The sequence below is a fragment of the Varanus komodoensis genome, unplaced genomic scaffold, assembly GCF_004798865.1.
Source record: "Varanus komodoensis strain SLA01 unplaced genomic scaffold, ASM479886v1 scaffold17, whole genome shotgun sequence".
In the NCBI taxonomy this organism is placed as follows: Eukaryota; Metazoa; Chordata; class Lepidosauria; order Squamata; family Varanidae; genus Varanus; species Varanus komodoensis.
Window position 1 is genome coordinate 25,685,176 of NW_025335505.1, and position 12,460 is coordinate 25,697,635.

Consider the following 12,460-nt stretch of genomic DNA (forward strand, 5'->3'; position numbering starts at 1 on the left):
GAGGAAACTCTATGGAGGTTTTCCTCCTTTATTGATATTTAAGTACAAACAAGTATTTACAAAATAAATAGACACCAACTAAGAAGCATTTTCATCTACGAATAACATCATTGCCCAAAATAATATTTCAGCTATACTTCAGTTGCACTCACGGATCAACTAAGATTATTTCAAGGAGGAACAAGGAGGACTGGATCTAGAAACTGCTCTATTTGTGTATGAAATAAAAGGATAAAATATCTCTAAGAGGAATTTCTGCTTGACCACATACCGTCAAGTCTACCTTAGTCTTTGCAGAGTATTTTTTTTTCATGAGCCTGGACAAAACACTTGAAACTGGCACATGAAACTGCACATTGTATTTGTTGGAAAAGGCAAAAATACAAAAGTTAAAAAGAGAGGCAGTATGATATAGTGGTACAGAGCACAGGACTGGGACTTAGGAGATCTGGGTTCTAGTCCCTGCTTAGCTATGGAGGCAACTGAGTGACTGAGTGGAGGCAACTGAGTCACAGACTTTCAATCCAACATACCTCACAGGGTTGTTGGATAAGATTACAAGCAGGAGGAAAATGATGTAAGCCACTTTGAGTTCTTTAAAAAAAGAAAAGGGTGGGATATGAATCAAACAAACAAACAAACAAACAAATAAATAAATAAATATCACAAGGAACATAGTGACAATAAAAAAGAAAGAGCTCTAGTTAATTGCCCAGACAGTGCTACCCCTTTTCACTGCTGTACTGCAATGACCCAAGATCAAAGGTGGTAGTGCTGGAATTTTTCAGAAATACACATATAATTCTATACAGCACTGAAATCAAAACTTTGTTTAATTCTATGGCCACTTCAAATGAAAGAAACACTGTAAATATATCAGGACCAGATTGTTTACAGTGATTTCCTTGTATTCTTTTACAATGTGTGGAAGTAACAAGACTTTATATTTCTAACAAGAAAAGACGCCTGCAAGTCTTTTGTTTCTCTACTTATTATCTTCTTATCAGTATTAGATTGCAGATCTAATACTGTTTCCCTTCCAGAACATGTACAAAGAAATGTACAATTCGCCAATTTTATAAGAGAAAAATAAAGAGCCAGAAAATTTTTAAAAAGCAGAGTGAAACCCTTCAGTACAATTGATATTGTGTGGGGTTTGGGGGAGGGGCTTTTAAAAAAATGCAAACAAAAATAGCACAATGTAGTCTGAGTCATGCAGTTACTAATTATGGTACTATTCAAACATTTCAGCGTCTTTCACAGCAATATGGAAAATTTTGTTGTAAGTATATCAGTTAAAGACCTTTCATGAATAGAATTGTTAGCCAACTTATAAGCAGTCACAGAGACATCCCAAAGAATCTTGAGAGTTCAAGAACATGAAACAGCAATACAATTGTGGAAGACTATTCAACTGAAACCCATCCATTTCCTTTAGATCCCAGAACTCTTAACACCTGCTTTGCAAACAGTATTTTTTAGGCATCCTTCTCTAAAGAAAGATAGCCAACAATCAGCTGCAAAAGATGCTTACCAGATATCAGACCCAGTACTGAAACACTTATTTTACTTGTTCCACACAGAATCTGAAACTTTTGAGTGCAAAAGTCTAATTACCTAACTACCATTAAATCTGGCCCTTGCTGCTTTGTCCTCACCATTTTGTTTGAAGTCTAAATGAGAGTACTGGAGAATGGGACACCTTGCTCACTATTTTTTAACATTTGCATTGGTCCTAGCAGGTACCCCCATGTGGATTTTCCTCCCCTTGTATATCAACACAACTGTCTATGCACAGGTTGTGCACATAATATTGTGAGAATGTTATGATACTTATTTATCACTAACAATCGTAATTTAAATAATTAATGACACAGTACCTTCAGTATACAACAGATCCCCATTCCAAAGCAATTACAGCTGAAATTTCAATATGCAGAGATATATCAGAAAGGGAGGCAGCAATAAACAGGTAAAGAATGCAGAAATGCTTCAGTGACACAGTCTTAGTCTTGTTTACAAGCAGCATTAGATAAGACATGTTTTTGGCCAAAAATAAAAAAGTAATTTCCATACAATGCACATAAGACAGTTTTACAGGGAAGTTCCTCAGATTGCTAAATTAGTACTGTATGTATGGGAATCAGTTCCATGCTGTGCTGGTTTTGCACTACAAACTCAGAGAAGCATCCCAGAACATATAAATCAACTGCATAAGCCTAGACTCATAATCCCTAATTCACCTATCTCATTGTTCATTGTGTGGTCACAGGGCCAGCAAGACATAGGGTACTACCTGTGAAATTGAGTATATAAATTCATAATGCTGAGTTTCCATCTCAATTTATGTAAGGAAATCTAATGCAGAGCAAATAATTGTGCCTTGAGTCTCTGAACAAATGCTGTCGGCGGGAAATTTCCAGTAAAATCTTACCTGGAACTAGATCTCCTCTGTGTGACTGTGCAATCCAAGCTACAGCCCAGCTCCACCCCAACTCTACCTGCTCTATTAATTGCAAGAACTACTGCAGACATTTTTTTGGGGGGGAGTGCATGGATCAACATATCATTGTGCTGACGGAAACCACCAGAGGACATGACCTAAATAAAGCTTTTAAGAATCTAGGCACAAACTTACTCCCTTTTTTCCTCTGGCTCAGACTGCTATTTATTTGCAAATAAGACTCAAACAGGACATGATGGCACTAGATCTATGTGTTTAAATTCTGATCATTTAGACCAGTTTCATAGATAGGACAGGATGAGGTCTGATTTTAACAGCTCAAAGAAGCATGAAAGCAAGTGATGATCAAGCCTTCTCTGATAACTTACTCCCCACAGCCCTTTCCAAGTACTTTTCTTCCAGTTAATCTCATCAGCACCAAGATTAAGAAAGGTGCAGAAAAATTAGAAAGTGTCCAGAGGAGGGCAACAAAAATGATCCAGGGTTTGCAAACAATGCCCAATGAGGAGAGACTGAGAGAATTGGCCATGTTCAGCCTTGAGAAGAGAAGACTGGTATCCCTCTATAAGTACCTCAAAGGCTGTCACAAAGAGGAACTCTTCTCACTGATATCAGAATTCAAGACATGGTATAATCAATTCAAGTTGTGGCAACCCAGATTCAGGCTAGATATCAGGAAAAGTTTCCTCACTATCAGAACAATACAACAGTGGAATCAGCTGCCTAGAGAGGCTGGGGGCCCTCCCACACTACTGAAATTCCAAAAGAAACTGGACAGCCAATGGTGTAAATTGGTTTCTTGTAACAGGAGGGGGTTGGACCCAATGGCCTTAATGGCCACTTCCAACTCTACTGTTCTATGGTTCTGTGATTTCCTATACTGGAATTTAACTGAGAGGTTAAAGCACCTGGAGGAGAAGATCACAGCAAACTATGGACAGGAAAACATTTATCGTTACCTACCCACAGACCTATGCAGGTGTCAAAAAGGACCATCTTTGTCACATTCTCTTTCTACATGCTCAGGACAATGATTCTTCTGCATGCATTTAACAGAAATAACACACAGCTTGAAAAACAAAACAAACACAATACAAACTGCAAATTCCCATTGATTTGTTTCCCATTACTTACTTCAAATGATAGGAGTGTTCCAAGGTGCTACAGTAAGAGTTTTTTCTTCTCCCCTCCTTGTACCAGTTGCTGCAGCAGTTTTTTTCTGAAGTTTAGCCTGTACATTAGAACTCTTTCATTGTGCTCCAGGATGCTACAATTAAAAACAAAACAGGAAATATTGAGAGGGGAAATGTCACTTCAAGTGGTTGGTGGGGAAATCCCTGAGCTGTCTATAATGTGCCTCTGATAACTTTAAGTAAACTAGTTTTGTAACCAGAAAGAACAGTAAGTGGTCAATTTTGTGGGTTCTTTCTCTTTTTGTTAACTTTGTAACCTAAAGATTTTTTAAAAATATTTTTAATGTTTTCTCTGTTAGTTTAGTTAACATTCTTTGATGATTAACATGAGATCAACTGGTCATTAAGCAAAATATATTCACATGGGATGAGTTGGAAGCAACCACAGAGAATGAGGACAAACAATAATTGTGGTATGCAAAATGGCTGGTGTAAAAAGATAAATACATCAAATGAGTTGTAGAACTGTCATTGTCCAGTGTAGACACATACAGGTTATCCTCACCTCTTCTGCTGCACTGAACACTTCCTTCTCTATACAAAACATCAGTTCAACATCAATATAGGCTTTATTTTCTTTAATTGACCAATTTTCAATAATCAAAGCAGAGAGAAAGGGAACATTCTTCTGGGCTCTAATGTTGCCATATATATTTCCCCATCACTTTTTTTTAGCATGCCAAAGTTGTCAATAGTAACTGCAAGCTTAACATATTTTAATTTTTGTCTACCACTTATCAAAAGGTAAACTCATTCACTGAGCTCATTCTGTAGCTATGTAGACAGTACACTTAGTGATTTCTGACTTACTGCAAAAATTCCAGGCCTTTTCTATCAAGGTAAAACTACCATGCTGCTTCCTCAAGGTTTAAAATGCAAAAGATTCTTGCTCAGCAAATATTATTTCTTTCCTAGTCAATGTTCACCGCTCTATGAAGTGCTGCATAAATTGTTGCTACAGGGCTATTTCAGGCACCAACGTAATTGTGCTTTTTGGCACTTTTGGAGGGATCATATCAAAAGTGAAGATGTGTTTACCCCAGCAGTAGGCAACTTCAGAGGGCATTATACCAGTCTCCACCAAACCTTCTGCGGATACATCCATCCCCATCAAAACCAGAAGTGGCCACACTGCATCCCCAGCTGTTCGACAGGCTAAATGTGCAGGTAAAATATGGAGGCAGCATACAGCTTCTTTCTCAGTGAAATCACACCTGTTTGATGAGCTAAGAAGGAAGTGAAATTCTGCTGGGAAAGAAGGCACGTGCTCTCCATGTGTCTTGTTTCCCAGCAGAATTTCTGGGAATCTGAAATTGCATGCAGACAGGAAACCAGGTAGGACTCACAAAGCTCCCTTTGAACGCTTACATGTTGCCCCTCCCTGCTCTATAGAGATGAAAAACAAGGTAATAGAATCATTACCCTCAATGCCATCATTCCATAGGCACACCCAACTGGCCAAATTTGTGTAACTTGGGAACTATTTTTTTAAGTTGCCATTTTCACTAGGACTAACTTCCACAATCTATGTAAATCACATCTTTGTTTGGGCATGTGTCTCCCTTTATCTCCTGTCCCATCAGCCATTCTTCTTCATCTTCAACTACAATTTCTAATCCTCCTCCTAGATCCTGACAGTTCAGACCAGAACCCTTGTTATTTTTTACTGGTGACTAAAATCCAGCCCTTATAACACTGTACAGGGCTTAGAGAGGAAGTTAGGAAATAAACAGTCAAGAGCTCTGGAGGACACCCAGCAAGGTTATCAGCACAGCCTTCCAAACATCTGCAATGTCTTGTTTAATTTTTAGGGCTGTCAAGCAGTTAAAGAATTTTCAGGTTAGTATCTTCATCTGTGAAGATCAGGGCCCTCTGTCTATCTTATGTCCTGTAGGAATGACAGAGGCAATTTTACTTTCTGTTCCCCCACTCCCTTAAAAAAAAAATTAAATGAGATCAGTGAGGAAATTCTACTGCAGAACATGGCCCCTCCTCTCCTCTTTCTTTCTCACCGAGCTTCCTGTACTATTTTTGGCCTTCCAGAAGTTTTTGCAAGGTCCATCTACAACCTCAGACTAGAAATTAGAGCAACACTTTCTGGGAAGGCTACAAGGGGGCAGGGGCAGGGCCACGGCCAGGTAAGAGTTAATGCTGGGTTCCCTGTAGTGAGGCCTTGCAAGTGTCTACGGTCTTGGGAGGGGGGCTACTATGGCTTTTGGGACACTTTCCCAGGACCACACACTGCTCCATTAAGCAAGCTATTATATTTAAATAGATATGGATATTATACGAATATATTTAAGAGAACTAGTAAAACAAAAAGAAAAAAGAAAAGACCAATCTCAGTATTTCCTTCTTGATATCATAGGGCATTAACATTTGAGACATAAAAAATAATCAGGTGTGCCTTCAACATTCTGCCCTCTAATACCTCAAAGTTAACCCTCACTACTTAATCAACAAAGATTTTCATTGGTAAGATCCTCTGATCAAACATGCAACCCTAATATTGTTTTAATGTTGTGTATTTATTGTGCCACTTCTCTGCACAAAATTAAAAGAAAGTAAACCATATTTTTATTATCTTTAATCGACCTGAACTAGAGGTTAAGAACCTCAAGTCAAGAGATGAAATGCAACCTTCTTGGTTTCCCCAAATGGCTATATCCCTTTCCAATGCCTTGTTCCCTTTCTCCAGGATACCAATAATTTGGTTATTTCCTAGCTTTTGTGCACTCATTCAAAAAGCCAAAATGCCCCTCCTAAGGTGTCATTTCTGGTAGCAAAGGCTTTGCGATAGAATATGCGTATAAGCTTCAATGTTTCTTCTTCAGCCCTGTCCACCCACCACCAAAATAGAGCCCTGAAAGCTTCTCTGATTTGGAATTATGCCCTTCACTGGAAAGTGGTTCAACAACTCTGATATAAACGAAAAGCCAGCTTGAAAGATACTGCTTGCTGGCAGAGGATGACCAAGACAAGCCGAATCCTTATTCCCTGGAATTGTTATGTATTTTGCTTAAGTCAATATAGTCTTGAACATATCTTACAAGAAGTGAATTGCTTCTTTGTTAAGAAGACCACCTCTTCCTCCCAAGTACATGCCAACTGCACATCTACAGACACACATACATGCTCAAAACACAAATACAAATGCTAGTTGCAGTAATGCCTTCCTAATAAACACTGGCAGGCCATATGGCTTTCCTTGGAATACACTGTTAATCTGCATATTCAGTTACTCAAAGGAAAGGTTTCAGTTTATGGCTTAGTAAGACCATGAAACTTGCTGTGGTCTTATTTGCTTTTTCTCCAGCACACATCATTGGAATCCTCATAACAAAACCATACTATAGGAAAAAGAATTAGTATTACTGCAACCATGGAATCACTTTACAGCTCCTAAAATAAGATCAAGTGCAGCTTTCTTAAGCACTTTAGGTATATTAATCTGCATGCTATGAAAAGTGGTATGCATATTAGGAAAAAGCTTAATTCTTGGTTAGTTCATCTGGGTTGGTTATTATTTACCATCTCTGCTACCAAGTGCTGGGTCAGTAGGTTGGCTCAGTAAATTATTTCTTACAGTTACATTATGGCTTTTTCCTTCTATGAGGAACCCAAGACAAAAGTGGAACTCTTGCCCCAGGTTATCCCCTTCTTTATGGATCTTCTGCCATAAGATGAATTTTTTAAAGTTAGCCATTGTTCTCTCTTCGGCTTCATTTTATTAAATTCAGTACTAAGAGCAGAATATTCTTGGTGTGTGGAAGGTGAAATTATTTTTCTAAACAGGCCTAGTTCAGATCTAACAGAAAATTATTTCCTTGTATCTGAACAAGCTATAGAGAACTTGGCTTGTATGGATCCTCTCCCTACTCCTCCTGTGAGGCTAGAATGAGTGCAGAAATGTCCCACTTCTGGACTCTGGGAAGTGTGTTTTCTTTAAATTATAGTTTCAGAACATGCCAGAATCTGCAAACATTTGGAAAACACTGTTTAAACAAACCAGAATCCCCTTCGTTGTTCCATAAAGGGGAACTGTGGGTTGTTTATAATCAGAAGCGAAAACTTCCAGCTTTTTCCTCATGGCTGCAAAAGAGGACAATAGGCAAGAATGAGTCTGAGAGTTCAAGACTCACTACAGCTTCTTCTTGAGATGGAAACAATTCACATACAGAGAAAATAAGGTTGCTGTGACATCTGAACCAGGTCAAAGCCAGCCAAAATATTCTTAAATAAATGTGCTTCATGATTACAGTTGCTGACATTGTGCATATTATAGCATCTAACTTTTTTCCATTTGAATCGCCACTTTTCCATCAGCACTGTTTATGTTTTAGCAAAACAACATTCACGACAGTCAGTTCTACAGGCCAGTGACTCAGTTGATGGTACAAATATGTGTCACCTTGCAGAAAAAAATCACTAGAGGTTTTCTGAGGTCACATTTCATTTTTTAATAGCTATAGTACACCAAGAACAAAAAAATAAAACTGCAATGCGTCTATAAGAGTAATTCTATTAAAATGAACTGTATGAAAAAAGATATTATGTATATCACTGGCCTTTTTATTTTCCCTATCCCTAGAAATGCCAGCTGCTTTTCCACATTAGCTCTTTCCCTGAGTGTAATATCTTTTAATATGAAAAGTGGAATAATGTAGCCAGGTCAAGTATATTTATATCCTACAAGAGATAAAGCTAAATGATAAATGAGTTACTTCAAAACCCTGTTGTAGTTGCAGAACCCAACAACATGCCCACAAAGGCAGTTCCTGAAGACAGCCTTGCACCAACTTGACATTACCACTAGCAAAATAAAAGGAGGCTGAAAGACCTCAGCTTGGATTATAATGCAGGCCACCCTGGTGTGTGGAGAAGGGGAAGCAACAGAGTAAATCTGGTAATCAAGGTAGGCCTTATTCATATTCATATTTATATTTCAGGCAGATAGAGAGCACCCAAATATATTCTACTTTACTCTTTACAAATTAGGTATACAGTATTATTGGGGCAGGTACGGTGTTATTATTATAGGTGAGGGCTCACTGCATCCCTATTCTGGAACAATACTCTTCCATTCATTTTCATCATGCATAATCTTAGGGCATTCATCTTCACCAAATAGGAATATAAAAGATTGTGGGTGGGATATAGTTGTAGTTTTAACTACCACTATAGTTACAGTGGCACCTTGGCTCATGAACTTAATCCATTCCACTACTCTGGTCGTGACCCAAATTGGTCATAAGCCAAGTCAAATTTCTCCATAAGGTTCAATGTAAATAAGGTTAATCCGCTCTGTAAACATTTTTTTTAATCACAGGGAAGACAGGCTCAATCGCGGGCACACTCAGCAGGGGAAGAGTGTGATCGCAGGCGTACTCGGGGGGGGGAGACGGACATGATCGCATGTGCGCTCAGGGGGGAGACAGGCACGATCCCGGGCGTGCTCAGGGGGAGGAGATGGGCACGATCACAGGCGCGCTCAGGGAGAGGAGACAAGTGCCATCCCCCCCCCCCCACGATCGCCGGCATCTCCCCCACCCGAGCACAACCTTGATGGCATCCGTCTCCCCACCCCCAGCATGACCGTGATTGCGCCCCTGCAGGGCAGACAGGCGTGCTCGCGATCGTCACCTGATGCGGAGTTCATGACCTGAAGAAAAATTATCCTGAAATTTCTGTTCGCGACCCGATTTGGTCGTGAACTGAAGCATTCTTGAGCCAAGGTACCACTGCATGTCTCCATCTCAGCCTGCCAGGGAAAGGAACCCCCCCACGCTGCAGCTGCTTGTGACATCAGAAGTAAGACAAGGAAAAAGCCTTCCCAGTGGTGTTACCTCATTTATGAGCTTCTTCCCCCAGCAAGGGTCATTTGGCACCTGTTATGCTATATTGTTACAAGCAGTCAAACATCCTACTATATTCCTAGTAGGATAATTGTTAATGCATCCTGTCAATTGTTATATTCTGTTTTAAGCATGCTTGTTGTTATATTCTCTTTTATTGTGCATGCCATGCCAAGAATGCTTATATTGAAGAACAGCACAGAAATCTGGAAAATAAAATGAGTAAAATAATGAATATGAATCTGTAACTTTTCTGGTGCTGAAACTGAAACTTGGAGGAATTTAGCTTTTGTGAGTAAAATGTGTGCCAAGGAAAGGAACCCAATCACTCTACTTTGGCTCTGCCTGCCAGCAGGAAAAGCAAAACTGATCAGCACTTGAAAGCTGAGTGTTATGTCCATGCAAGGGCACCTGACTTGCCACTCTCAAACAAATAAACTATAAAACAAGAACAAACTCTGATTGGTAATTGGAACTTATAAAGCTAGGAATCCTGGTATAACTATAATACCAAGCTTTCAATTCCTGGTTAGTTTAAATGTTTCTGCTGGTGCAGTAGGAACACTGGACCATGGAAGTAAGTACTGCCCAAATGTCATCTCAAGGATGACATTCATAAACTGTGATGTACCAGTTTTTCTGCTGTTAACAGCTAGTTAAATCGAACAGATTTAACACAAATGTTTGAATAGTTGTTTGAGTTATTTAAGAACACTTTTTACATGATCCAAGTTTGTTTACACTATTTCACAAGCCAAATTAAAAGCCAAATTCTGACTTCTCTTTAACCTTGAATTTGTTTACATGATCAAGACTAAATCCAAAGACTACAGCAAGCTCAAAGCAAGATGTCACATCAGCAATATTGGAATATTTTTAAAGCATGAGGTGCAGAAAGGCAAGACAACATTTTCAAGATCCTCAAAAATGGAAAGTGGGAAGGAGAAGAATCAATCTTTTGTCCCCTGGTTCAGGCACATACTCCTCTCCAATTTGGGATAAAAGACATTGTAAAAACAATCCTACATACACTATCGAGAGGGTTAGGTTGGAAACAGGTCACCGCTTATAGAAAAGGCACCACTGTACTAGATTCGGTGCCAAATAAAAATCTGTCAGCATCGTTTTAATATTGCATCTATAAGGTAACCCGAGCACCTGCTGTTGAATAAGGCTAACTCAACTGAATGAAGACTCTTTAAGCATTTGGCCTGAATCTATAAAAGGTGGGGAGAAGAAATCTTACCAGACTTCCACAACACTATTTGTCTCAATAAAACATATTTAGAGTTAAGTCATGCATATGCCACAGCTCAAAGCATTTGTAGAATTATGGTCTAAACAATATCCAGTATATTCACAGTTACTATTGTGCTCTAAGAAAGTAATAAGAAAACTCTGACTTTCCATGGAAAATGCACCAACACTGAAATCACTATGAATATTTAGTTCCTAGACAAATTATTATTCTGACAGTATGCTTTGAGAGAAAGCTGTCAGAATTGGCCCTAAACTTCCAAGACCAGCTTCAAATTCAACATTCACTCCTTTTAACAGTGGCATCCATTTAAAATAATGTAATATCTTGTTATACAAGACTACCGTAGCTCCCCAATTACTGCCAGATCTTGATGTGAAACAGCTCACATATATGGAAAAACATAAGCAAACAATATACATTATTCAAAGGGATATGTATGCTATAGCTCATTAAGGAGGTATCTCAGCCATTTCCATCTTCTGCTCTAACATGCCACTCTTGTCCCTTCGAAGAAGCTTTCTGCATCACTCCCTTGTGTTGTGCTATTTATGTGTTTGGAAAACACAAATGATGCCATTAGTCATTTTTATGTGACAGTAAACTGCAATTGCATGACTTCTCATGTTCACAGAATATACCTGAGGTACACCTAGCCAAGTGACAAACACTGGCACAAATGAACTTATTGAAAACTAATTATTTAAAAGGAAGAAAATTAATGCTTTCTAACCTACCAACTCCTTTTCTTCAGGAATGGCAAAGACTTACTGAGATTATTGTATGGTATGTTTACACATGTTTCCCTTTCCTAACATTAAGATTTGCACCACACATAAAGAAGAAAAGGACATTTAAACATGGAAAGATAGCCATTGCCTATCCACTGAGGAACTTCATTATTCTCTACATGCCCATGGAGAGACAGAATAACTTCCATGTGAGAGGGTGTGAACATGACCTCCAAAGCTGAACTCCAGCATCTCTCAAAGAAAAATTAAGCCATAAGACATGAATATATGTTCTAGAATTCAAATATTTTTTTGGAGAAAATCAAGCCAAGACACACACCAAAACTTGTAAAATACAAGGAAACACATTTTTGTGGTTGCATGTGATTTCTTCAGAAAACCCATCCAACCACTCAGAAATGAAACAATTGCTTTTCCTAAAACTGAACTGCTTTAAGTCACATGGACAATTTTCTGTGTTTAATGTGAGGCAAATCTTACCATTAGACTTGCACGGGCTCATGACAAAAGAAGGCAAAGAAGAAAAAAATGTTTCTTGTGTTTTATTCTCTCTGCAACTCCCCCAACTGTAGCTCTCAGAACAGTTGCTGCTCAGCCAGGAGTCCTCAGGCACACAGAGGCACCCTCAATAGTGCCTGCAATGGGTCCCACAATGTGGAACCTTCAGGAACACAAAAATGTTCCTCCTCCCTTTTTAATATATGTAAATAGCTGTTAGAGAAATGCAAGCAACTTCGTAGTTATAAATAGGATTCAACAAAGCAAAGAAAATATACAAATAAGTATAATTTAAAATTGATATTTTTACATCATATATTCATATATTGAAAGGATTGTAAGGGCCTCAGTCCTTTGCATTACAGGAAGTGTTTATCTTTTTCATTCGTAGTAACGCTCTTTTAGCTGCAAAAAGAAAACAGAGAATCCATTTTGCCTTC

General features: G+C 38.7%; 1 protein-coding gene across 14 annotated transcripts in view; it reads right to left on the bottom strand.

Annotated features, from left to right (window-relative positions):
• ATXN1 (ataxin 1) overlaps window positions 1–12,460 on the bottom strand; it is a 472,419-nt gene that overhangs the window by 213,494 nt on the left and 246,465 nt on the right. For 13 of the 14 annotated variants that reach the window (XM_044426652.1, XM_044426654.1, XM_044426653.1 and 10 more), the window contains one exon: window positions 3,599–3,731. The gene's annotated coding sequence lies outside the window, so the exon portion shown is untranslated. Of the gene's footprint in view, window positions 1–1,880; window positions 1,921–3,598; window positions 3,732–12,460 lie in introns of all 14 variants that reach the window. The other variant, XM_044426650.1, reaches the window with a different exon arrangement.